The 27,706-nt window shown below is 45.2% G+C and overlaps 1 protein-coding gene and 1 long non-coding RNA gene across 2 annotated transcripts in view; one reads left to right on the forward strand and one right to left on the reverse strand.

The window, feature by feature from the left end:
- The window catches only part of LOC144774147 (NACHT, LRR and PYD domains-containing protein 12-like), an 816,909-nt gene that overhangs the window by 452,516 nt on the left and 336,687 nt on the right, over positions 1–27,706 (forward strand). The window lies entirely within an intron of this gene.
- On the reverse strand, positions 2,705–3,489 carry LOC144773659 (uncharacterized). The gene is made up of 3 exons (XR_013600045.1): positions 3,396–3,489; positions 3,230–3,308; positions 2,705–2,883 (listed from the first exon to the last, which is right to left on the reverse strand). It is a non-coding gene; the product is annotated as an uncharacterized LOC144773659 (long non-coding RNA).

A 27,706-nucleotide genomic window follows, 5' to 3' on the forward strand; every position in this document is an offset into this window, starting at 1 on the left:
TGCGAGTGGCTTGCCACCCATTTGAAATGGTTGATAAATTGTGAGTGTTTTGCAGCCGCTATTGCGGCCAAAAAACAATGAGTCGCTATTAGGAAAGAACGCCCTTGACACGTCCCTTCATAATAGTGAGTCGCAAACCCTATAGGTACCGACTCACAAAATAGGGTTTGTAAATAGGGCTGATTTCCCATGTATGACCGCAAAAAATTATCATATATCTGGCCCATAGTTAAGTAATGTGTGGATTTGGGTTGTGTTAGTGATTAGTGGATTGGTTAGTGGTATAGGACAGAGTTGTATATTGTTTGTAAGTAATGAGACAAATGCATGGTGGCTGGGATAGAAGGGTGTATAGGTTTGATTTCTGGGGTTTTGTTGTGGGTGTTGAGACATTGAACTTTGTTTAGGGTTAGTTTGTAGTGAATGAGTAGAGCACATGTGCTTTGAGTCTGGAAATCTGGTTGTGGATGAGGTAGGGTGGGTACTGGTGTATGTGTATTTGGGCAGCATTTCTAGCCGTAGTCCTGACCAGTCTTGAACAGGCTCAAACCTTGGCCAATGGGAACCCTAGCTCCAACCCTAAGCAATCACAACACTAGCCCTAAACCCTAGAACCAAGAGGACTCTAGCCTCTTACAGTCAATCACAGCCCTAGTCCCAGGAGCAAACCAGAAACCAAACCCTCAACCCTAGGTTCAATAGAAACCCTAGCCCCAGCCCTAGTCCCAACAGACAATCAAACATGAAACCCTAAGCCCTACATCCAATAAAAACGCTAGCACCAGCTCTAGTTCCAGCAGACAGTCAGTCACAAAAACCTAAGCTCTACGTCCAATGGAAACCCTAACCCCAGTAACCAACCAGAAATCCTATACCTATCCACCAATCAGATCACTAACCCTAAGCCCTACATCCAATAGAATCACTGACCCAGGAACCAATCAGAACCCTCAAATTATCAACCAATAAGAACACTAACCCTAATCCAATAGAAACACCAGATACAGCCACCAATCAGTGCATAGATGTAGCATCCAAGAGAAGCTAATATAAGGTGCCTGCGACATCCGGCACAGTTTGCTGGGCAGGGGAGCAGAAAGCTGCTCCTCAATTCAGAATCTTGTAGCAGACAGAGGAGAAACAAATGCTCAAGTTAAAAAATCTCCCCTCCGCCATTGCACTACTATCTTAGAATGATGATTTGTGATGTAATCTTTCATCTTTCATATAGCTTAATAGCGGAAAGTTAAACAATTAATGTTCACATTGTGAGTCTACAGCTCTCCACAAACAGTGAAATCTGTAATATCTGAAATAGCAAGAACACAACGCTAAAGGAGTATTTAATTTTGAAACCATATACTTTCCTGGTGTGTCCTGTCCCTGGTGTTGAGGGGGCTTCCCGAGATCTCTCGGGGGAGGGAGGCAGGGGGGTGTAGGCAAGTGTGCCCATAAGGACGCTACTGCCCTTAAATGTGGGTAAGGAAGGGTGCGGGTTTCACACAAGCATATTGATGCCCTTGCAAGAGGGTGCACTAGCATGTATATTATGTTGGTGACTCTGGCCAGTTATTATTATTTTTTTGCAGTTTTTTTTATAGTGCAACATGGTCACCAGTTGCATGACAGACGGACATATTCATTTTTTTAGGCACAGGGAGATTAAATGATTTGCCCAGAACCCCAGGATGTTTGAGCCTCCCGCCAGACTCCAACCTGGTTTCCAAGCCCAGAAGTTGGCCGCATTGCGGTTAAGCCACGCCATGTGTGTTAGCGAGTGGGTCTGGCCCAAGATGTCTATACACAAGTTCGTTGGCGCTGTCATCATGTCTGCAAAAAGTTTTGCTGGCACCCGCAGAGCAGTTGAAGCTACAGAACAACTTTACAGGCAGAAGGGACTGATGTCTACAGAGTCTGGGCACCAGGGTGCTCTTCGTGAGTGCCCCGTTGGTGATTACAAACAGGTCTCTGGTGGACAACGCTGATAGGGCACAAATAAAAATAGAAATAAAATAAAGTAAACGGGTTTGTTTACCGAGCAGTGCCACACTTGTACAAAAACAATAAACAAAGCTGAAGGCCTCACCAGTCCTCAGCAGAGCTTTTATAAATGCAGCGGGAGACAGAGGTTGGAGCAGCGTGTAGGTTTGCAGTCTGTTGGGCGTACGTAACAACACTGTGCAGGCAAAATATCATTTTAAAAAGTCAGTTTTAAAATAAAGGAATGTGTCCCTTTCAGTACCAATGTCGTCCAGCAAACCAAAAGTGCCTGCGCTTCCTTTACAGGAGATAACATATACAATGGGACCCCCTCAAATAAGCGGATGTGGCCAAGGGACAGAGGGGAGGAACAAAATAAACTAGAAATGGAAAGAGTCCCTTCAACGGCCATATACTTCAATTATGTAAATGCATCAATAAATATCAAAGAACAGTGACAGAAAAAAGTTTATACTAAACAAAAATCATTCAAAAATTGTATTTATTATTTCTCTTTTTTGTAAATATAAATTCATATAAATATTGTTATAAATCAGACAATTCTATAGAAAACACATCTATTGATTACACAAATTCATAAGAAACACAATAGAATCATAAAAATAAGCAGCAAATAAATATATATACCCCATGGTACCAATCATACAAACCAACTTGCTCTCGTGCTACCAATCATACTACAGTCAAACCTCATACATTGATGGAAGAAGGAACTGGTTTACAATTAGCTAGGTCACAAAGCTATAATTGTTCAAGGGCTCCAGAAAAGAAATAACGGCCCTTGTAGCAGGTCTACGCGCGTTTCGGTGGTTCAAGCCACCTTCATCAGGACCTTGTTCATCATTATGTGCAGAACCAGGGGATCAAACAGGACAGAATAGCCTGAAAAGGAAAATAAATCTGTCACTCAGACATCCAAAAGTGAAATTTAATAAAAAGGCATAAGGTATTCACTATTAAGTTAAGCTATGGGGGCTCATCAACGTGACTATAGTAAGATCCTGTATTTAATGAATGGAAATAGGAACATGATTTGACTAGCTTCATAACAGCAAGAGAGAGAAACCTATTTAGCCGAGAATACCTATTCACTCTCAAAGCATATTAACGGCCAGATTTTGAACAACAAATTAAAAAAGACACACAAGTTCACTGTTTACATAGAAGCCCAATCTTTAGAAAAGAGTTTAGACTCACAGTAGCACAACTTGTCATTACATATACTTACAAAATAGCACAGTGGGTACTTCTTATTTGTAAGTGCGATTATACAGGTCAAGTGAAAGACCAGTTCAATTAACCAGCATCTACAAAGGAATCAACGGAGGCTGTCAGATGAAATATAGTGGCGCCTAGCTGAAACTCTTGTTTTTCCCAGATTTAATAGGGCTTACCAATAGCGTCGTTCACGATGGGAACGAAAAAGGCATATGAGATTCAAAACTTCATCTAATGCATTAGGTAGTCGTTTTGTTCCGTATTGATGGCTACAAGGAGAATGATAAATGCCACAATGTCATAATTCATATACAAATAATAAGAGATGCATGACATGTGTATGCATACTGCCACACCCATCCTTATTTAGCACTGTGGGTAACCTACCGAAGTGGTCGCAGTGTGTCCTTATTTAGTAAATCTTCACAAAATGCACCTATGTGTAGTGTTAAAAGAAGAGGGTCTCAACTTAATTGGAGCAGACGGCGAGGGGACTGAGTTCTGTTGCTTCCTGATCTGTACAAAAAATGAAAAAATTAACAAGAAGGTCCTAAAAGGACTGAAGCACTACCCATGATATGCATGTCCAAGATAACAATGAAAAGGACAAAAATTAAGCCATAAAGAGAAGAATGTGGGCTTACTTCTATACACAGTGGCGATACAATCCATTGGTAAACTGCTATATTATGCACCAGCAACCCTGAGCAGGAAAAAAGAAGCAAGCGTTACAAGCTTTTAAAATTTAGGTAACGTCTGCCAAGGAATAATGCGCGTTAATCGCTGTCTATTAATCTAAACCGGCTACATATCTTAAAAATGTGCAAACGTCCGTATCTCAGTAGAGGATAATAGCTACGAACTTTTAATATTGCCAAACACATAGGTATGGAGAACCGACTGGCAACGAGAGTCTCGGTATAGCGTTAGCTCATTAGGCTTGACCTCACGCGTTGGCAGATAGGGGAGCCCTCTACTATAGCTCGGACTAGCAAAAACGAATATTGCAGCCTATTCCTAGAGTGACCGACAATCCTAAATTAGTACGATACATTTATAATAACTTCTCATGCTATAATCAAGTGCACCGGCAATTAGAGAGGCCCTATCCTATCACTGAAAACGGCGGAAGCGGTCATTACAAATTCCTCCAGCACGACTCCGTGACTCAATCGTCTACCTTAAGGTCCGTGGCAAAGCGCCGTAATCCCTCTCCGTCGCTGCGACCCTTAGTAAGAGGACGCTGGGACCCGCCATGGTTTATACATCTTCAAAGGCGTTCAAATCCCGCGGGAAGTGAACGTCAGATTGCGGAGGTCTCCATGTATAAACACAAACATAGGACTGCGGAATGGCGTGCATCTTGCTAGTATCGAACATTAGGGACTGTTTCAAATACAAACGTGGAATGGGAAAGGCATATATAAACACTGAACCATGCAACTATAGTTTAGGTCAGATTAAGATCGTATGCAGCCTAAGTTTTTCATATTTGCATGTACCGTAAAAAAATGAGGAAGTGCATATTTAAAGCAAGTTGCAATAAGGTGCGACTTCAATGACTACGACAGTGCAATTGTCTGTACTTGTAATGCCAAAAATCAAGGCATGATGGATTACGCCGTTTTCCAGAGACTAAATTTCAACGCAATAATGCGTGACAAATAGAGGGAGACTACCAACAGAACCGTGAATAGCAGAATAGGGTCCATCTACCTAATACCGCAGTAAACGAGGTGGTCCAGCCAACAAAGAATACAGAAGCATGTATTATAACTAAATCATCGATACCAAAAATGTATATATTGTTGTAAAGACAACAGGAGTGTATGTATATATCCAACAAATACCAAAGTTTTTTTAAAGTGGAAAAATAATCAGAAATATTAAACAAAAATTCTGATATAGGACAGAATTTACTCAACCGGAGCTACACTTAGGCTACCCGAAGGGAGCGATAAGAGACAAGTTTTCTAGAGTTTCATAACAAATTGCTGAGATGGCACAAACTGAGGGTTACTGCGTCAAAGAGATAATATTTTACTTGGTCACATACCAAGATAGTTCTTCGTTAAGTCCTCGCTTCACACTGTCCAACAGGTAAATCCAGAAGGTTTCACGTTTTTTACGCGTGATTTCACTCGGTTGTCCCATTTTAGATGTCTTGCTCTCTGTTCTCATGATTGATTGTTATATTGTTTTTGTTATGTGGGAGCGGGACATAAATGACGGGGGAGTGAAGGTTGGAAAACAGTAATTGAGTCAGAACATGAGTAGTGGACGTACACTATGGGAGAATCAACAGATGCCGGATTTCGAAGGCAGACTGACGTGATGCTCAGGTGATGCTTAGGTATGCCTTAGTCTACTTGCTGTAACTGGTGATCGTTCAGGGCATGTCAGGGAACCATGTATCCAGGCAGGCCATTCCATAGACGTTGTCTTCCTTCACAGTGTAAATGCCCCTCCTTGAAAAGCTTCTGCAATACCCTCTCCAGGAGTCCGCTCCTAAGGAACACCTGCACATGTCTATCTGCACTTTCTTTCTTTCAATCTTTATTCGGTTTAAAAAAACCTTGTAAGATACAGACATTCAATCATAATACATCATGTTGCAATATAATACATAATGAAACAGTAGCAGTGGGTAAAAATATCAACACATTTCATTTGCATAAAATACCTAAAAATCAGTTCATTTTTCAAGCCATCCACTTAATTGACTAGATCGTGATTGGCCCCTCTAGTATACAGAACACTAAATATTCAAATTTGATAAAAAAATAAGTTAAACATCTGTTTTATTAAAAAAAAAGAATACACATCAGGACAGTAAAGCAAGCAACATTTAGCAGCTGACCAATAACACAAAAAACATGGTGAAGTAGCCTATTTCATTAGGTTTTTAGGTTTTTCATCCTCCTAATCAAGGCTACACATAGGAGAAAACGACTTAGGCTGAACACAATCGGTTGTGCAGTGTCACCCTTAAAAATTGTAAGTCCCACCTTAATTTGTCTGAAGCCTAGCCTTTTACAGATTGGCTTAAGCCATTTTTCCCTGGCTCGTAGGTATGCTGGGCATATGAATAAAACATGGGACTCATCCTCTTTCAACCTCATCTCGCATAGCTCACATATATTAGAGCCAGCGGCCCCGGCCAACCCCTTATTACAGTTCCAGCTGGTTGTCCTTTCTTTTAATTGTAAAATACCATACCGGAACTTTAAATATAGGCTTTTGGCCAGTGGAGGGTGAATTTCATCCATAAGGGGCTCTAAATGCATAGTCATTTTAATTTCGAAAAATTTCGAAGTTAGAGTCCCTGTTCTGGGGTTTAATAACACTGAGTCTCTAATGTAATCCCAGTACCTTTGCTTCAAAATCTTTTTTGAACTATTTGTGAGGGAATCAGGATCAAACCAAAAATCACTTAGCCCTAATTTTTTAAACCATTTCTTGACGTACTCTAACCATGGCAAATGCGTACTATTCCTTATGGCCAATATCTCTTTCAATGCTTCTCTATAATCTGTCAGCTCCTCAACGGACCATAAACGGATCCAATAAAGGAGCGGACGAAGAGAAGCATAGTCATCTGTACGTCGAAAGTTAGGATCCCATAATACGGGTGTCAGTGGTGTTGACCCAGGTATCCCTAAAAGTTGCCTAATGAAGGAATTTTCCCTCACTCGAAAAGTATCCTTTGAGGCATAGGCCCAAAGGTCCGCACCATAAAGTGAGGATGATTGTACTTTATATTTGAATAATTCAATGGCTGGTGAGACTGCTTTAAAATGGCTATTCTTGTGCCTCTTTAAAATCGGACACTGATTTTGGGTCAGCCTTAGTTTTGAGTTCTCCAATTGTGTCTTCCATGTAACGTGGCTGTCTAAAATAATGCCCAGGTATTTAAAATTGGGGACTTCTTCAATAGGTTCATTATTTATCTTAAAAACCTTATTAAAACCTTTATGAGGGTTGATTGTCATAACTTTTGTTTTTGAGGAATTAATTTCTAATCCCTTGTCATGACAATACAAACTAAAAGTATTTAAAAGGTTTTGGAGCCCCCTGGGTGTCTGAGAAATTAAAATCGTGTCATCTGCAAACAACAGTGCCGGAACGGCTTGCCCGCTCAATTTGGGAGAGTCATGCTCGCAGCCCAAAAGAGTATCGGGAATGTCATTAACGTACAAGGAGAATAAGGTAGGTGCCATTACACACCCCTGCCTTACCCCTTTTGCTATTTTTATTTTCTCGCTAACTTCACCATTAGGTCCCCATCTGACTCGTGCATAATTATTCTCATGGAGTCTAATTAAAATTTGAAGGATATTCGCAGGGACGCCCATCTTACTTAGTGTCTTCCATAGGGCTGCCCTTGGAACCATGTCAAAAGCTGCCTTCAAATCTACAAAAGCCACGTATATATGGGAATTTCTTATAATCGTGTATTTCCAGACTAAACATAAAAATCTAAAAACCTGGTCTATAGTGCTTATCTTTGATCTAAAACCTGCCTGGTATTTTGTATAGATAAAATGTTCTTCAATACAAGAGGAGAGCCGACCAAGAACTTGTGGGGCAAAAATTTTTTGCAACACCTCAATTAGGCTGATAGGCCGATAATGTGAGGGATTAGACCTGTCACCCTTTTTGAACAGTGTTACAATCTCAGCCCCCTTCCAGGTTTCTGGAACAGGAGCTCCACAAACAATTTCATTGGATAATAAATTGATGTAGGGAGCCCAAATATAATTTTCGTGTTTCCAAAGATCACCTGGTATTTTATCAGGGCCTGGGGCTTTCCCTGTCTTAACTGCCTTGATTGCTAGAATTGTTTCTGTCAAAGAAAAGACAAGAGGTATATCATGGGCTACAAAAGGAGCCTGCAAACTATCCCAGCTTTCAATCTCACTTTGGCTTTCGCAAGAATATAGCAAGGTAAAATGCTCGACCCATGTTTTCTCCTCTAGAAATTTATCTTTGCATTCCGTAGCCCCCCTGGTGCCTCTAGCAATGAGGCTCCAGAAGGAGGTCTGGTCTCTGCACTTACATGCGTCCAGCAGATCTGACCAAACCCTTTCATCCCACTCTTTTTTGGCCATTTGCAAGGTTCTTTTATACTGAGCTCTCTTAGTTCTCACAATATTCACTGAATCCCCCCTAACCGCTGTGATTAGATCTGTCTTAGCTTTCCGGCATTTCTGGTTATACCAGGTAATCCCGGCTTGTTTACTCTTTCGGGCGTTTTGTGATCTTTTTACCGCCCTGCTCAAGATCTCACCAAGTTGGTTAATTAGATGTTCATGGGATTCTACCAAACGTGGATTTTGGATGGCAGTACTGTTCCCTAAGAGGGCAGACATGTGCCTCACAAATACATTGTAGATTTGACTAATGATTTTTGTATTGTCTAATACCACTGGCCACTTCAGGGATCTACGGTTGTTTGCCACTAGAGGGTCCTGTGGCAAGGATACTATGCTACTGACACTTTTATCGAGGGTTATGAAAATCTGGGTCTGGACAGATAAAATCAGGGGATAATGATCACTCTCTGTACGGTCATCCACCATTAAATCGATGCACTTTCAAGCAGCACTTTCCTCAGTGCCGCCTACTGTGCATCGTTCTATCTAGGGTGCTGTTCTAAAATGCAACGCGCTTATAACCAATTGGGCTGAGTGTGCTCTTTATGAAGGCAATATGAAGAAATTTAACATTAAACCTATTGATGCTTGGCTATAGTAATACGTTAAGTGCCATATGTTCTGCTTGTGCTAACTCTGCTCAATGAATGTGTCAGTCTTCCAGGGAAGATGAATCCTGGCACACAATATGTCTGATCATCTACTTCATCCAGGTGGTCAGACATCACACCCCACCTTGCACATTATGTATAGCCAGCCTCAATCTATTCCAAGGCCCAAATCTTTAGAGGTCTTTTTGAAGCGTCATTGTTTCTCAGTTGTTTTTTTATTGTATTTATTTGTGTGTCTTCTTACAAAATACAAACTCCACCTAACCAGATTTCAGAGTGATGGACCAGAGGACAGGAATCAAAACACCACACAGGATGTCAACCATGCATTAACTGCTGACATAGAAGAACGTAAATCTACACATACATAAGCTTTAGCGATTTCTGTTATGAGTGAACACAAGTCCCTTGCTGTGTATTGAAGACAGGACCCTTGTAGTGTATTGAAGACAGGACCCTTGTAGTGTATTGAAGACAGGACCCTTGAAGACAGGACCCTTGTAGTGTGTTGAAGACAGGACCCTTGTAGTGTATTGAAGACAGAACCCTTGAAGACAGGACCCTTGTAGTGTATTGAAGACAGGACCCTTGAAGACAGGACCCTTGTAGTGTATTGAAGACAGGACCCTTGTAGTGTATTGAAGACAGGACCCTTGTAGTGTATTGAAGACAGGACCCTTGTAGTGTATTGAAGACAGGACCCTTGAAGACAGGACCCTTGTAGTGTGTTGAAGACAGAACCCTTGAAGACAGGACCCTTGTAGTGTATTGAAGACAGGACCCTTGAAGACAGGACCCTTGAAGACAGGACCCTTGTAGTGTATTGAAGACAGGACCCTTGTAGTGTATTGAAGACAGGACCCTTGTAGTGTATTGAAGACCGGACCCTTGTAGTGTATTGAAGACAGGACCCTTGAAGACAGGACCCTTGTAGCGTATTGAAGACAGGACCCTTGTAGTGTATTGAAGACAGGACCCTTGAAGACAGGACCCTTGTAGTGTATTGAAGACAGGTCCCTTGAAGACAGGACCCTTGTAGACAGGTCCCTTGTAGTGTATTGAAAACAGGACCCTTGTACTGTATTGAAGACAGGACCCTTGAAGACAGGACCCTTGTAGTGTATTGAAGACAGGACCCTTGAAGACAGGACCCTTGTAGTGTATTGAAGACAGGACCCTTGTAGTGTATTGAAGACAGGTCCCTTGTAGTGTATTGAAAACAGGACCCTTGTAGTGTATTGAAGACAGGACCCTTGTAGTGTATTGAAGACAGGTCCCTTGTAGTGTATTGAAGACAGGTCCCTTGTAGTGTATTGAAAACAGGACCCTTGTAGTGTATTGAAGACAGGACCCTTGTAGTGTGTTGAAGACAGGACCCTTGAAGACAGGACCCTTGTAGTGTATTGAAGGCAGGACCCTTGTAGTGTATTGAAGACAGGACCCTTGTAGTGTATTGAAGACATGTCCCTTGTAGTGTATTCAAGACAGGACCCTTGAAGACAGGTCCCTTGTAGTGTATTGAAGACAGGACCCTTGTAGTGTATTGAAGACAGGACCCTTGAAGACAGGACCCTTGTAGTGTATTGAAAACAGGACCCTTGTAGCGTATTGAAGACCGAACCCTTGAAGACAGGACCCTTGTAGTGTATTGAAAACAGGACCCTTGAAGACAGGTCCCTTGTAGTGTATTGAAGACAGGACCATTGAAGACAGGTCCCTTGTAGTGTATTGAAAACAGGACCCTTGAAGACAGGACCCTTGAAGACAGGACCCTTGTAGTGTATTGAAGACAGGACCCTTGTAGTGTATTGAAGACAGGACCCTTGTAGTGTATTGAAGACAGGACCATTGAAGACAGGACCCTTGTAGTGTATTGAAGACAGGACCCTTGTAGTGTATTGAAGACAGGACCCTTTTAGTGTATTGAAGACAGGACCCTTGTAGTATATTGAAGACAGGACCCTTGAAGACAGGTCCCTTGTAGTGTATTGAAGACAGGTCCCTTGTAGTGTATTGAAGACAGGTCCCTTGTAGTGTATTGAAGACAGGACCCTTGTAGTGTATTGAAGACAGGACCCTTGTAGTGTATTGAAGACAGGACCCTTGAAGACAGGACCCTTGAATACAGGACCCTTGTAGTGTATTGAAGACAGGACCCTTGTAGTGTATTGAAGACAGGACCCTTGAAGACAGGACCCTTGTAGTGTATTTAAGACAGGACCCTTGAAGACAGGACCCTTGTAGTGTATTGAAAACAGGACCCTTGTAGCGTATTGAAGACAGGACCCTTGAAGACAGGACCCTTGTAGTGTATTGAAGACAGGACCCTTGAAGACAGGACCCTTGTAGTGTATTGAAGACAGGACCCTTGAAGACAGGACCCTTGTAGTGTATTGAAGACAGGACCCTTGTAGTGTATTGAAGACAGGACCCTTGAAGACAGGACCCTTGAAGACAGGACCCTTGTAGTGTATTGAAGACAGGACCCTTGTAGTGTATTGAAGACAGGTCCCTTGTAGTGTATTGAAAACAGGACCCTTGTAGTGTATTGAAGACAGGGCCCTTGTAGTGTATTGAAGACAGGTCCCTTGTAGTGTATTGAAGACAGGTCCCTTGTAGTGTATTGAAGACAGGACCCTTGTAGTGTATTGAAGACAGGACCCTTGTAGTGTATTGAAGACAGGACCCTTGTAGTGTATTGAAGACAGGACCCTTGAAGACAGGACCCTTGTAGTATATTGAAGACAGGACCCTTGAAGACAGGACCCTTGTAGTGTATTGAAAACAGGACCCTTGTAGCGTATTGAAGACAGGACCCTTGAAGACAGGACCCTTGTAGTGTATTGAAGACAGGACCCTTGAAGACAGGACCCTTGTAGTGTATTCAAGACAGGACCCTTGTAGTGTATTGAAGACAGGTCCCTTGTAGTGTATTGAAGACAGGACCCTTGTAGTGTATTGAAGACAGGACCATTGAAGACAGGTCCCTTGTAGTGTATTGAAAACAGGACCCTTGAAGACAGGACCCTTGAAGACAGGACCCTTGTAGTGTATTGAAGACAGGACCCTTGTAGTGTATTGAAGACAGGACCCTTGTAGTGTATTGAAGACAGGACCATTGAAGACAGGACCCTTGTAGTGTATTGAAGACAGGACCCTTGTAGTGTATTGAAGACAGGACCCTTTTAGTGTATTGAAGACAGGACCCTTGTAGTATATTGAAGACAGGACCCTTGAAGACAGGTCCCTTGTAGTGTATTGAAAACAGGACCCTTGTAGTGTATTGAAGACAGGTCCCTTGTAGTGTATTGAAGACAGGACCCTTGTAGTGTATTGAAGACAGGACCCTTGTAGTGTATTGAAGACAGGACCCTTGAAGACAGGACCCTTGAATACAGGACCCTTGTAGTGTATTGAAGACAGGACCCTTGTAGTGTATTGAAGACAGGACCCTTGAAGACAGGACCCTTGTAGTGTATTGAAGACAGGACCCTTGAAGACAGGACCCTTGTAGTGTATTGAAAACAGGACCCTTGTAGCGTATTGAAGACAGGACCCTTGAAGACAGGACCCTTGTAGTGTATTGAAGACAGGACCCTTGAAGACAGGACCCTTGTAGTGTATTGAAGACAGGACCCTTGAAGACAGGACCCTTGTAGTGTATTGAAGACAGGACCCTTGTAGTGTATTGAAGACAGGACCCTTGAAGACAGGACCCTTGAAGACAGGACCCTTGTAGTGTATTGAAGACAGGACCCTTGTAGTGTATTGAAGACAGGTCCCTTGTAGTGTATTGAAAACAGGACCCTTGTAGTGTATTGAAGACAGGACCCTTGTAGTGTATTGAAGACAGGTCCCTTGTAGTGTATTGAAGACAGGTCCCTTGTAGTGTATTGAAGACAGGACCCTTGTAGTGTATTGAAGACAGGACCCTTGTAGTGTATTGAAGACAGGACCCTTGTAGTGTATTGAAGACAGGACCCTTGAAGACAGGACCCTTGTAGTATATTGAAGACAGGACCCTTGAAGACAGGACCCTTGTAGTGTATTGAAAACAGGACCCTTGTAGCGTATTGAAGACAGGACCCTTGAAGACAGGACCCTTGTAGTGTATTGAAGACAGGACCCTTGAAGACAGGACCCTTGTAGTGTATTCAAGACAGGACCCTTGTAGTGTATTGAAGACAGGTCCCTTGTAGTGTATTGAAGACAGGACCCTTGTAGTGTATTAAGGACAGGACCCTTGAAGACAGGACCCTTGAAGACAGGACCCATGTAGTGTATTGAAGACAGGACCCTTGTAGTGTATTGAAGACAGGACCCTTGTAGTGTATTGAAGACAGGACCCTTGTAGTATATTGAAGACAGGACCCTTGAAGACAGGACCCTTGTAGTGTATTGAAGACAGGACCCTTGAAGACAGGACCCTTGTAGTGTATTGAAAACAGGACCCTTGTAGCGTATTGAAGACAGGACCCTTGAAGACCGGACCCTTGTAGTGTATTGAAGACAGGACCCTTGAAGACAGGACCCTTGTAGTGTATTGAAGACAGGACCCTTGAAGACAGGACCCTTGTAGTGTATTGAAGACAGGACCCTTGTAGTGTATTGAAGACAGGACCCTTGAAGACTGGTGACTGGTGACTCGCTCTTCGCTTTGGCCGGAGTGGTCGCTCCCAGTGCCCCTGGCGTGTACTGGTATCGTTGGATAGCGCTTTTGGTCGATTTCATCTCCTTATTACTGCCTACAGATCTGCCTGGCTGCCGCTTTGCTTCTTATGCGCTTTGGCTTTGTGATAGTAAATTAATCTGCTGTGTTAGCGCGTTCTCCCCAAGCGCTCTGTTGTGCTCCCCCCTCCTCCATTTTGTTTGTTGTTGTCGTCTTGTGGAACCCGCCCCGCCTCCCAGCTGAGCCGCCCTCGCCCCTCCCCCTCCACCTTCCACTTATGACAGTAGCTCCCGCGCGCAGCGTTTACGCGCAGCGACCGCGCCCAATCCGCGCCGAAGGTGCGCCAAAGGTAAGCCCGTCTACGCCCGTCCGCGCCTGGACCGCGCCCAGCGCCAGACCCCCTGTCCCTCGCGCTGCCCAACCCTCCCGCATTACCTACGATGCCGCCACCCTCCTAGCCCTTAACCCCGGTCGCGCCCCCAACTGCGTCCAAGCCGCTCCTGGACACACCCATGGACCTTTCTCTTGCTACTCCTGCAAATTCATCGGCACTGACAACATCTCCTCAACGACCACACCACAGATTCCCTACCCCAATCACCTACAATGCATCCTTCTTAACACCCGATCGGTCCACAGACACGCCATTGACCTATGGAATCTACTAGACACCATCTCTCCAGACGTCGCCTTCCTAACAGAAACATGGATGAACGCTTCCTCCGCCCCAGACATCACTATTGCCATTCCTGAAGATTATAAGATCACACGCAAGGACCGTACCGGCCACACAGGAGGAGGAATCGCTATCGTCCATAAAAAATCAATCCACATCTCAACCAGCTCTGACGTCAACCTCGCCAACTCTGAACACCTTCACTTCCAGATCCACATCGACCCCAAGACCACACTCAGAGGCACCCTCCTCTACAGACCACCAGGACCCCGCGCAAAATTCAGTGAAGACATCACGGACTTCATCACTCCACACGCGCTCCCCTCCAAAGATTACATCCTTCTGGGAGACCTCAACTTTCACCTTGAAAAGAACAACGACCGCAACACCACCACCCTCTTGGACAACCTCGCCTACCTCGGACTTAAACAACTGGTCACTTCCCCCACCCACATCGCAGGCCACACACTCGACCCCATCTTCACCTCCAGCAATCATGTCTCCTTCAGCCATACTACGGATCTCCTCTGGACTGACCACAGCTGCGTTCACTTCACCTACAACAAGCCGAAACCCATCAACCACCTCCAACCAACTCTGCAAAGAAACTGGAACAAAATCACCATCGACCAGATCTCCTCATCGCTCCTTCTAAACACCCCAGCCTACTCTTCTAACCCAGACCAAGCCGCCGCCAACTTCACCCTATGGTTATCCAACACCGCCGACACCTTAGCACCACTGAAAAAACGTCAAAGCAAACCTGGCAGCAAGAAGGCCTCATGGTTCAACGATGATCTTAAGAAGTCCAAGAAACTCTGCCGCTCCCTTGAAAAGGCCTGGAAAAAAGACCCAACCACTAGCACCAAGGACGCCTTCAAAAACGCCACCCGCTCACACCACCAACTAATCCGAAAAGCCAAGAAAACAGCATTCAAGGATCAACTAGACAACAATGCCCACAACAGCAAGGAACTTTTCAACATCGTCAAGGAATTTACCAATCCCTCGGCCAATTCCAACGACATCACCCCCTCTCAAGCCCTCTGCGACTCCCTAGCCTCATTCTTCCACAACAAAATTGCAGACATCCACAACAGCTTCGACAACCAACCCGGATACCAACCCACCCAACCATATGATGAACATTCTCCCCCCTTGAACACCCTTAACGACTGGAAACCAATCTCCACTGAGGACACCATCCGCCTGATGAACTCCATCCACTCAGGATCCCCCACAGACCCATGTCCTCACCACATCTTCAACAAAGCAGACTCCGTCATAGCACCGCACCTCCGAGACGTCATCAACTGCTCCTTCAACTCCGCCACCTTCCCGGAAAGCTGGAAACACGCTGAACTCACCGCCCTTCTGAAAAAACCCACAGCGGACCCCACCGAACTCAAAAATTACCGCCCCATATCACTCCTTCCTTTCCCGGCCAAAGTCATCGAGAAAGCTGTCAACAACCAGCTCGCCGCTTTCCTCGAAGCCAACAAATCCCTCGACTCCTCACAATCTGGCTTCCGAGCAAAACACAGCACTGAGACCGCCCTCATCGCAGCAACAGACAACATTCGAACTCTACTGGACAATGGAGACACAGTCGCCCTCATCCTCCTCGACCTCTCTGCAGCCTTCGACACAGTCTGCCACAGCACCCTTTTACAACGCCTCAGAAACATCGGAATACAAGGAAAAGCACTTGAATGGATCACCTCGTTCCTCACCGGAAGAACCCAGAGAGTCCGCCTTCCACCATTCAAGTCCGAGGCCACTGAAGTCATCTGTGGCGTACCACAAGGATCCTCACTCAGTCCCACCCTCTTCAACGTATACATGAGCCCCCTCGCGGCCATCGCACGCCAACACAACCTCAACATCATCTCTTACGCGGATGACACTCAACTGATCCTTTCTCTCACCAATGACCCCAGCACCGCCAAATCTAACCTACACGAAGGAATGAAAGAAGTTGCCGAATGGATGAAACACAGCCGTCTGAAACTGAACTCAGATAAAACAGAAGTCCTCATCTTAGGTACATCCCCCTCTGCATGGGACGACTCTTGGTGGCCGGAAGCCCTTGGAAAAGCACCAATCCCGACAGACCACGCACGGAACCTAGGCGTTATCCTGGATTCTTCACTTTCAATGAACAGACAAGTCAGCGCCGTATCCTCATCCTGCTTCAACATTCTTCGCATGCTCAAAAAAACATTTCGCTGGATCCCCACCGAAACCAGAAAAACAGTCACCCACGCTCTGGTCACGAGCCGACTGGACTACGGAAACACCCTCTACGCAGGTACTACCGCTAAACTCCAGAAGAAACTCCAACGAATCCAAAACGCCTCAGCCAGGATCATATTAGACATCCCGCGTAACGAACACATCTCTGGTCACCTGAAAGACCTCCACTGGCTACCCGTCAATAAGAGGATCACTTTCCGACTGCTAACCCACGCACACAAATCACTCTACGACATCGGACCAGAATGCCTCAACTCACGACTGTCCTTCTATACCCCCCCCGCCAACTACGTTCTTCCGGCCAAGCCCTCGCCGCTGTACCTCGCATCAACAAGACAACCATGGGAGGAAGATCCTTCTCATACCTGGCTGCTAAAACATGGAACTCACTCCCCACTTACCTTCGCCTTACCCAGAACCACCTAGCATTCAGAAAGCAACTTAAAACGTGGATATTTGACAAGTAATCCTCTTCCCCTCCCTAAGCGCCTTGAGACCCTCTGGGTATGTAGTGCGCTATATAAATTCTTTGACTTTGACTTTGACTTTGACTTTGAAGACAGGACCCTTGAAGACAGGACCCTTGTAGTGTATTGAAAACAGGACCCTTGTAGCGTATTGAAGACAGGACCCTTGAAGACAGGACCCTTGTAGTGTATTGAAGACAGGACCCTTGTAGTGTATTGAAGACAGGACCCTTGTAGTGTATGGAAGACAGGACCCTTGTAGTGTATTGAATACAGGACCCTTGAAGACAGGACCCTTGTAGTGTATTGAAGACAGGACCCTTGAAGACAGGACCCTTGTAGTGTATTGAAAACAGGACCCTTGTAGCGTATTGAAGACAGGACCCTTGAAGACAGGACCCTTGTAGTGTATTGAAGACAGGACCCTTGAAGACAGGACCCTTGTAGTGTATTGAAGACAGGACCCTTGAAGACAGGACCCTTGTAGTGTATTGAAGACAGGACCCTTGTAGTGTATTGAAGACAGGTCCCTTGTAGTGTATTGAAGACAGGACCCTTGTAGTGTATTGAAGACAGGACCCTTGAAGACAGGACCCTTGAAGACAGGACCCTTGAAGACAGGACCCTTGAAGACAGGACCCATGTAGTGTATTGAAGACAGGACCCTTGTAGTGTATTGAAGACAGGACCCTTGTAGTGTATTGAAGACAGGACCCTTGTAGTGTATTGAAGACACGACCCTTGTAGTATATTGAAGACAGGACCCTTGAAGACAGGACCCTTGTAGTGTATTGAAGACAGGACCCTTGAAGACAGGACCCTTGTAGTGTATTGACAACAGGACCCTTGTAGCGTATTGAAGACAGGACCCTTGAAGACAGGACCCTTGTAGTGTATTGAAGACAGGACCCTTGAAGACAGGACCCTTGTAGTGTATTGAAGACAGGACCCTTGAAGACAGGACCCTTGTAGTGTATTGAAGACAGGACCCTTGTAGTGTATTGAAGACAGGACCCTTGAAGACAGGACCCTTGAAGACAGGACCCTTGTAGTGTATTGAAAACAGGACCCTTGTAGCGTATTGAAGACAGGACCCTTGAAGACAGGACCCTTGAAGACAGGTCCCTTGTAGTGTATTGAAGACAGGACCCTTGTAGTGTATTGAAGACAGGACCCTTGTAGTGTATTGAAGACAGGACCCTTGTAGTGTATTGAAGACAGGACCCTTGAAGACAGGACCCTTGTAGTGTATTGAAGACAGGACCCTTGAAGACAGGACCCTTGTAGTGTATTGAAAACAGGACCCTTGTAGCGTATTGAAGACAGGACCCTTGAAGACAGGACCCTTGTAGTGTATTGAAGACAGGACCCTTGTAGTGTATTGAAGACAGGACCCTTGTAGTGTATTGAAGACAGGACCCTTGAAGACAGGACCCTTGTAGTGTATTGAAGACAGGACCCTTGAAGACAGGACCCTTGAAGACAGGTCCCTTGAAGACAGGACCCATGTAGTGTATTGAAGACAGGACCCTTGTAGTGTATTGAAGACAGGACCCTTGTAGTGTATTGAAGACAGGACCCTTGTAGTGTATTGAAGACAGGACCCTTGTAGTATATTGAAGACAGGACCCTTGAAGACAGGACCCTTGTAGTGTATTGAAGACAGGACCCTTGAAGACAGGACCCTTGTAGTGTATTGAAAACAGGACCCTTGTAGCGTAGTGAAGACAGGACCCTTGAAGACAGGACCCTTGTAGTGTATTGAAGACAGGACCCTTGAAGACAGGACCCTTGTAGTGTATTGAAGACAGGACCCTTGAAGACAGGACCCTTGTAGTGTATTGAAGACAGGACCCTTGTAGTGTATTGAAGACAGGACCCTTGAAGACAGGACCCTTGAACACAGGACCCTTGTAGTGTATTGAAAACAGGACCCTTGTAGCGTATTGAAGACAGGACCCTTGAAGACAGGACCCTTGTAGTGTATTGAAGACAGGACCCTTGTAGTGTATTGAAGACAGGACCCTTGAAGACAGGACCCTTGTAGTGTATTGAAGACAGGATCCTTGTAGTGTATTGAAGACAGGACCCTTGTAGTGTATTGAAGACAGGACCCTTGAAGACAGGACCCTTGTAGTGTATTGAAGGCAGGACCCTTGTAGTGTATTGAAGACAGGACCCTTGTAGTGTATTGAACACAGGACCCTTGTAGCGTATTGAAGACAGAACCCTTGAAAACAGGACCCTTGTAGTGTATTGAAAACAGGACCCTTGAAGACAGGTCCCTTGTAGTGTATTGAAGACAGGACCCTTGAAGACAGGTCCCTTGTAGTGTATTGAAAACAGGACCCTTGAAGACAGGACCCTTGAAGACAGGACCCTTGTAGTGTATTGAAGACAGGACCCTTGTAGTGTATTGAAGACAGGACCCTTGTAGTGTATTGAAGACAGGACCCTTCTAGTATATTGAAGACAGGACCCTTGAAGACAGGACCCTTGTAGTGTATTGAAGACAGGACCCTTGTAGTGTATTGAAGACAGGACCCTTGTAGTGTATTGAAGACAGGACCCTTGTAGTGTATTGAAGACAGGACCCTTTTAGTGTATTGAAGACAGGACCCTTGAAGACAGGACCCTTGTAGTGTATTGAAGACAGGACCCTTGAAGACAGGACCCTTGTAGTGTATTGAAAACAGGACCCTTGTAGCGTATTGAAGACAGGACCCTTGAAGACAGGACCCTTGTAGTGTATTGAAGACAGGACCCTTGAAGACAGGACCCTTGTAGTGTATTGAAGACAGGACCCTTGAAGACAGGACCCTTGTAGTGTATTCAAGACAGGACCCTTGTAGTGTATTGAAGAAAGGTCCCTTGTAGTGTATTGAAGACAGGACCCTTGTAGTGTATTGAAGACAGGACCCTTGAAGACAGGACCCTTGAAGACAGGACCCATGTAGTGTATTGAAGACAGGACCCTTGTAGTGTATTGAAGACAGGACCCTTGTAGTGTATTGAAGACAGGACCCTTGTAGTATATTGAAGACAGGACCCTTGAAGACAGGACCCTTGTAGTGTATTGAAGACAGGACCCTTGAAGACAGGACCCTTGTAGTGTATTGAAAACAGGACCCTTGTAGCGTATTGAAGACAGGACCCTTGAAGACCGGACCCTTGTAGTGTATTGAAGACAGGACCCTTGAAGACAGGACCCTTGAAGACAGGACCCATGTAGTGTATTGAAGACAGGACCCTTGTAGTGTATTGAAGACAGGACCCTTGTGGTGTATTGAAGACAGGACCCTTGCAGTGTATTGAAGACAGGACCCTTAAAGACAGGTCCCTTATAGTGTATTGAAAACAGGACCCTTGTAGTGTATTGAAGACAGGACCCTTGAAGACAGGACCCTTGTAGTGTATTGAAGACAGGACCCTTGTAGCGTATTGAAGACAGGACCCTTGTAGTGTATTGAAGACAGGACCCTTGTAGTGTATTGAAGGCAGGACCCTTGTAGTGTATTGAAGACAGGACCCTTGAAGACAGGACCCTTGTAGTGTATTGAAGACAGGACCCTTGAAGACAGGACCCTTGTAGTCTATTGAAGACAGGACCCTTGTAGTGTATTGAAGACAGGACCCTTGTAGTGTATTGAAGACAAGGGTGAAGACAGGACCCTTGAAGTGTATTGAAGACAGGACCCTTGTAGTGTATTGAAGACAAGGGTGAAGACAGGACCCTTGCAGTGTATTGAAGACAGGACCCTTGAAGACAGTACCCTTGTAGTGTATTGAAGACAGGACCCTTGAAGACAGGACCCTTGTAGTGTATTGAAAACAGGACCCTTGTAGTGTATTGAAGACAGGACCCTTGAAGACAGGACCCTTGTAGTGTATTGAAGACAGGACCCTTGAAGACAGGACCCTTGTAGTGTATTGAAAACAGGACCCTTGTAGCGTATTGAAGACAGGACCCTTGAAGACAGGACCCTTGTAGTGTATTGAAGACAGGACCCTTGTAGCGTATTGAAGACAGGACCCTTGTAGTGTATTGAAGACAGGACCCTTGTAGTGTATTGAAGGCAGGACCCTTGTAGTGTATTGAAGACAGGACCCTTGAAGACAGGACCCTTGTAGTGTATTGAAGACAGGACCCTTGAAGACAGGACCCTTGTAGTCTATTGAAGACAGGACCCTTGTAGTGTATTGAAGACAGGACCCTTGTAGTGTATTGAAGACAAGGGTGAAGACAGGACCCTTGAAGTGTATTGAAGACAGGACCCTTGTAGTGTATTGAAGACAAGGGTGAAGACAGGACCCTTGCAGTGTATTGAAGACAGGACCCTTGAAGACAGTACCCTTGTAGTGTATTGAAGACAGGACCCTTGAAGACAGGACCCTTGTAGTGTATTGAAAACAGGACCCTTGTAGTGTATTGAAGACAGGACCCTTGAAGACAGGACCCTTGTAGTGTATTGAAGACAGGACCCTTGAAGACAGGACCCTTGTAGTGTATTGAAAACAGGACCCTTGTAGTGTATTGAAGACAGGACCCTTGAAGACAGGACCCTTGTAGTGTATTGAAGACAGGACCTTTGTAGTGTATTGAAGACAAGACCCTTGAAGACAGGACCCTTGAAGACAGGACCCTTGTAGTGTATTGAAGACAGGACCCTTGTAGTGTATTGAAGGCAGGACCCTTGAAGACAGGACCCTTGAAGTGTATTGAAGACAGGATCCTTGAAGACAGGACCCTTGTAGTGTATTGAAAACAGGACCCTTGTAGTGTATTGAAGACAGGACCCTTGAAGACAGGACCCTTGTAGTGAATTGAAGACAGGACCTTTGTAGTGTATTGAAGACAAGACCCTTGAAGACAGGACCCTTGTAGTGTATTGAAGACAGGACCCTTGTAGTGTATTGAAGACAGGACCCTTGAAGACAGGACCCTTGAAGTGTATTGAAGACAGGACCCTTGTAGTGTATTGAAGACAGGACCCTTGTAGTGTATTGAAGACAGGACCCTTGAAGACAGGACCCTTGAAGACAGGACCCTTGTAGCGTATTGAAGACAGGACCCATGTAGTGTATTGAAGACAGGACCCTTGTAGTGTATTGAAGACAGGACCCTTGAAGACAGGACCCTTGAAGACAGGACCCTTGTAGTGTATTGAAGACAGGACCCTTGTAGTGTATTGAAGACAGGACCCTTGAAGACAGGACCCTTGAAGACAGGACCCTTGTAGCGTATTGAAGACAGGACCCTTGTAGTGTATTGAAGACAGGACCCTTGAAGACAGGACCCTTGAAGACAGGACCCTTGAAGACAGGACCCTTGTAGACAGGACCCTTGTAGTGTATTGAAGACAGGACCCTTGTAGTGTATTGAAGACAGGACCCTTGAAGACAGGACCCTTGTAGACAGGACCCTTGTAGTGTATTGAAGACAGGACCCTTGTAGTGTATTGAAGACAGGACCCTTGAAGACAGGACCCTTGAAGTGTATTGAAGACAGGACCCTTGTAGTGTATTGAAGACAGGACCCTTGTAGCGTATTGTAGACAGGACCCTTGAAGTGTATTGAAGACAGGACCCTTGAAGACAGGACCCTTGTAGACAGGACCCTTGTAGCGTATTGAAGACAGGACCCTTGTAGTGTATTGAAGACAGGACCCTTGAAGACAGGACCCTTGTAGACAGGACCCTTGTAGTGTATTGAAGACAGGACCCTTGTAGTGTATTGAAGACAGGACCCTTGAAGACAGACCCTTGAAGTGTATTGAAGACAGGACCCTTGTAGTGTATTGAAGACAGGACCCTTGTAGCGTATTGAAGACAGGACCCTTGAAGTGTATTGAAGACAAGACCCTTGAAGACAGGACCCGTGTAGTTTATTGAAGACAGGACCCTTGAAGACAGGACCCTTGCAGTGTTGTGAAGACAGGACCCTTGAAGACAGGACCCTTGTAGTGTATTGAAGACAGGACCCTTGAAGACAGGACCCTTGAAGACAGGACCCTTGTAGTGTATTGAAGACAGGACCCTTGTAGCGTATTGAAGACAGGACCCTTGAAGACAGGACCCTTGTAGTGTATTGAAGACAGGACCCTTGAAGACAGGACCCTTGCAGTGTATTGAAGACAGGACCCTTGAAGACAGGACCCTTGTAGTGTATTGAAGACAGGACCCTTGAAGACAGGACCCTTGAAGACAGGACCCTTGCAGTGTATTGAAGACAGGACCCTTGAAGACAGGACCCTTGTAGTGTATTGAAGACAGGACCCTTGTAGTATATTGAAGACAGGACCCTTGTAGTTTATTGAAGACAGGACCCTTGTAGTATATTGAAGACAGGACCCTTGAAGACAGGACCCTTGTAGTGTATTGAAGACAGGACTCTTGTAGCGTATTGAAGACAGGACCCTTGAAGACAGGACCCTTGTAGTGTATTGAAGACAGGACCCTTGAAGACAGGACCCTTGCAGTGTATTGAAGACAGGACCCTTGAAGACAGGACCCTTGTAGTGTATTGAAGACAGGACCCTTGTAGTATATTGAAGTCAGGACCCTTGTAGTGTATTGAAGTCAGGACCCTTGTAGTGTATTGAAGACAGGACCCTTGAAGACAGGACCCTTGTAGTATATTGAAGACAGGACCCTTGTAGTTTATTGAAGACAGGACCCTTGTAGTGTATTGAAGACAGGACCCTTGTGGTGTATTGAAGACAGGACCCTTGTGGTGTATTGAAGACAGGACCCTTAAAGTGTATTGAAGACAGGACCCTTGAAGACAGGACCCTTGTTGTGTAATGAAGACATGTCCCTTGTAGTGTATTGAAGACAGGACCCTTGTAGTGTATTGAAGACAGGACCCTTGTAGCGTATTGAAGACAGGACCCTTGAAGACAGGACCCTTGTAGTGTATTGAAGACAGGACCCTTGAAGACAGGACCCTTGTAGTGTATTGAAGACAGGACCCTTGTAGTATATTGAAGTCAGGACCCTTGTAGTGTATTGAAGACAGGACCCTTGAAGACAGGACCCTTGTAGTATATTGAAGACAGGACCCTTGTAGTTTATTGAAGACAGGACCCTTGTAGTGTATTGAAGACAGGACCCTTGTAGTGTATTGAAGACAGGACCCTTGTAGTGTATTGAAGACAGGACCCTTGTAGTGTATTGAAGACAGGACCCTTAAAGTGTATTGAAGACAGGACCCTTGAAGACAGGACCCTTGTTGTGTAATGAAGACATGTCCCTTGTAGTGTATTGAAGACAGGACCCTTGTAGTGTATTGAAGACAGGACCCTTGTAGCGTATTGAAGACAGGACCCTTGAAGACAGGACCCTTGTAGTGTATTGAAGACAGGACCCTTGAAGACAGGACCCTTGCAGTGTATTGAAGACAGGACCCTTGAAGACAGGACCCTTGTAGTATATTGAAGACAGGACCCTTGTAGTGTATTGAAGACAGGACCCTTGTAGTGTATTGAAGACAGGACCCTTGTGGTGTATTGAAGACAGGACCCTTGTGGTGTATTGAAGACAGGACCCTTGTAGTGTATTGAAGACAGGACCCTTAAAGTGTATTGAAGACAGGACCCTTGAAGACAGGACCCTTGTAGTGTAATGAAGACATGTCCCTTGTAGTGTATTGAAGACAGGACCCTTGTAGTGTATTGAAGACAGGACCCTTGTAGTGTATTGAAGACAGGACCCTTGTAGTGTATTGAAGACAGGACCCTTGTAGTGTATTGAAGACAGGACCCTTGTAGTGTATTGAAGACAGGACCCTTGTAGTGTATTGAAGACAGGACCCTTGAAGACAGGACCCTTGAAGTGTATTGAAGACAGGACCCTTGCAGTGTATTGAAGACAGGACCCTTGAAGACAGGACCCTTGTAGTGTATTGAAGACAGGACCCTTGAAGACAGGACCATTGCAGTGTATTGAAGACCGGACCCTTGAAGACAGGACCCTTGTAGTGTATTGAAGACAGGACCCTTGAAGACAGGACCCTTGTAGTATATTGAAGACAGGACCCTTGTAGTGTATTGAAGACAGGACCCTTGTAGTGTATTGAAGACAGGACCCTTGTAGTGTATTGAAGACAGGACCCTTGTGGTGTATTGAAGACAGGACCCTTGTGGTGTATTGAAGACAGGACCCTTGTAGTGTATTGAAGACAGGACCCTTGGAGTGTATTGAAGACAGGACCCTTGCAGTGTATTGAAGACAGGACCCTTGAAGACAGGACCCTTGTAGTGTATTGAAGACAGGACCCTTGAAGACAGGTCCCTTGTAGTGTATTGAAGACAGGACCCTTGTAGTGTATTGAAGACAGGACCCTTGAAGACAGGACCCTTGTAGTGTATTGAAGACAGAACCCTTGAAGACAGGACCCTTGAAGTGTATTGAAGACAGGACCCTTGAAGACAGGTCCCTTGTAGTGTATTGAAGACAGGACCCTTGTAGCGTATTGAAGACAGGACCCTTGTAGCGTATTGAAGACAGGACCCTTGTAGAGTATTGAAGACAGGACCCTTGAAGACAGGACCCTTGTAGAGTATTGAAGACCGGTCCCTTGTAGTGTATTGAAGACAGGACCCTTGAAGTGTATTGAAGACAGGACCCTTGAAGTGTATTGAAGACAGGACCCTTGTAGTGTATTGAAGACAGGACCCTTGTAGTGTATTGAAGACAGGACCCTTGTAGTGTATTGAAGACAGGACCCTTGTAGTGTATTGAAGACAGGACCCTTGTAGTGTATTGAAGACAGGACCCTTGTAGTGTATTGAAGACAGGACCCTTGTAGTGTATTGAAGACAGGACCCTTGAAGACAGGACCCTTGTAGAGTATTGAAGACCGGTCCCTTGTAGTGTATTGAAGACAGGACCCTTGAAGTGTATTGAAGACAGGACCCTTGTAGTGTATTGAAGACAGGACCCTTGTAGTGTATTGAAGACAGGACCCTTGTAGTGTATTGAAGACAGGACCCTTGTAGTGTATTGAAGACAGGACCCTTGAAGTGTATTGAAGACAGGACCCTTGTAGTGTATTGAAGACAGGACCCTTGTAGTGTATTGAAGACAGGACCCTTGTAGTGTATTGAAGACAGGACCCTTGTAGTGTATTGAAGACAGGACCCTTGAAGACAGGACCCTTGAAGTGTATTGAAGACAGAACCCTTGAAGACAGGACCCTTGAAGTGTATTGAAGACAGGACCCTTGTAGTGTATTGAAGACAGGACCCTTATAGTGTATTGAAGACAGGACCCTTGAAGACAGGACCCTTGAAGACAGGACCCTTGTAGCTTATTGAAGACAGGACCCTTGTAGCGTATTGAAGACAGGACCCTTGAAGACAGGACCCTTGAAGTGTATTGAAGACCGGTCCCTTGTAGTGTATTGAAGACAAGACCCTTGAAGACAGGACCCTTGAAGATAGGACCCTTGTAGTGTATTGAAGACAGGACCCTTGTAGCGTATTGAAGACAGGACCCTTGAAGACATGACCCTTGTAGTGTATTGAAGACAGGACCCTTGAAAACAGGACCCTTGTAGTGTATTGAAGACAGGACCCTTGAAGACAGGACCCTTGTAGTGTATTGAAGGCAGGACCCTTGTAGTGTATTGAAGACAGGACCCTTGAAGACAAAACCCTTGTAGTGTATTGAAAACAGGACCCTTGTAGTGTATTGAAGACAGGACCCTTGAAGACAGGTCCCTTGAAGTGTATTGAAAACAGGACCCTTGTAGTGTATTGAAGGCAGGACCCTTGAAGACAGGACCCTTGTAGTGTATTGAAGACAGGACCTTTGTAGTGTATTGAATGCAAGACCCTTGAAGACAGGACCCTTGAAGACAGGACCCTTGTAGTGTATTGAAGACAGGACCCTTGTAGTGTATTGAAGACAGGACCCTTGAAGACAGGACCCTTGAAGTGTATTGAAGACAGGACCCTTGTAGTGTATTGAAGACAGGACCCTTGTAGCGTATTGAAGACAGGACCCTTGTAGTGTATTGAAGACAGGACCCTTGAAGACAGGACCCTTGTAGCTTATTGAAGACAAGACCCTTGTAGTGTATTGAAGACAGGACCCTTGTAGCGTATTGAAGACAGGACCCTTGTAGTGTATTGAAGACAGGACCCTTGAAGACAGGACCCTTGAAGACAGGACCCTTGTAGTGTATTGAAGACAGGACCCTTGTAGCATATTGAAGACAGGACCCTTGTAGCATATTGAAGACAGGACCCTTGAAGACAGGACCCTTGAAGACAGGACCCTTGTAGTGTATTGAAGACAGGACCCTTGTAGAGTATTGAAGACCGGTCCCTTGAAGTGTATTGAAGACAGGACCCTTGAAGTGTATTGAAGACAGGACCCTTGCAGTGTATTGAAGACAGGACCCTTGTAGTGTATTGAAGACAGGACCCTTGAAGACAGGACCCTTGAAGTGTAGTGAAGACAGGACCCTTGAAGACGGGACCCTTGTAGTGTATTGAAGAAAGGACTCTTGTAGTGTATTGAAGACAGGACCCTTGAAGACAGGACCCTTGTAGTGTATTGAAGACAGGCCCCGTGTAGCGTATTGAAGACAGGACCCTTGAAGACAGGACCCTTGTAGTGTATTGAAGACAGGACCCTTGAAGACA

This window comes from Lissotriton helveticus, chromosome 8, assembly GCF_964261635.1.
Source record: "Lissotriton helveticus chromosome 8, aLisHel1.1, whole genome shotgun sequence".
Classification (NCBI taxonomy): Eukaryota; Metazoa; Chordata; class Amphibia; order Caudata; family Salamandridae; genus Lissotriton; species Lissotriton helveticus.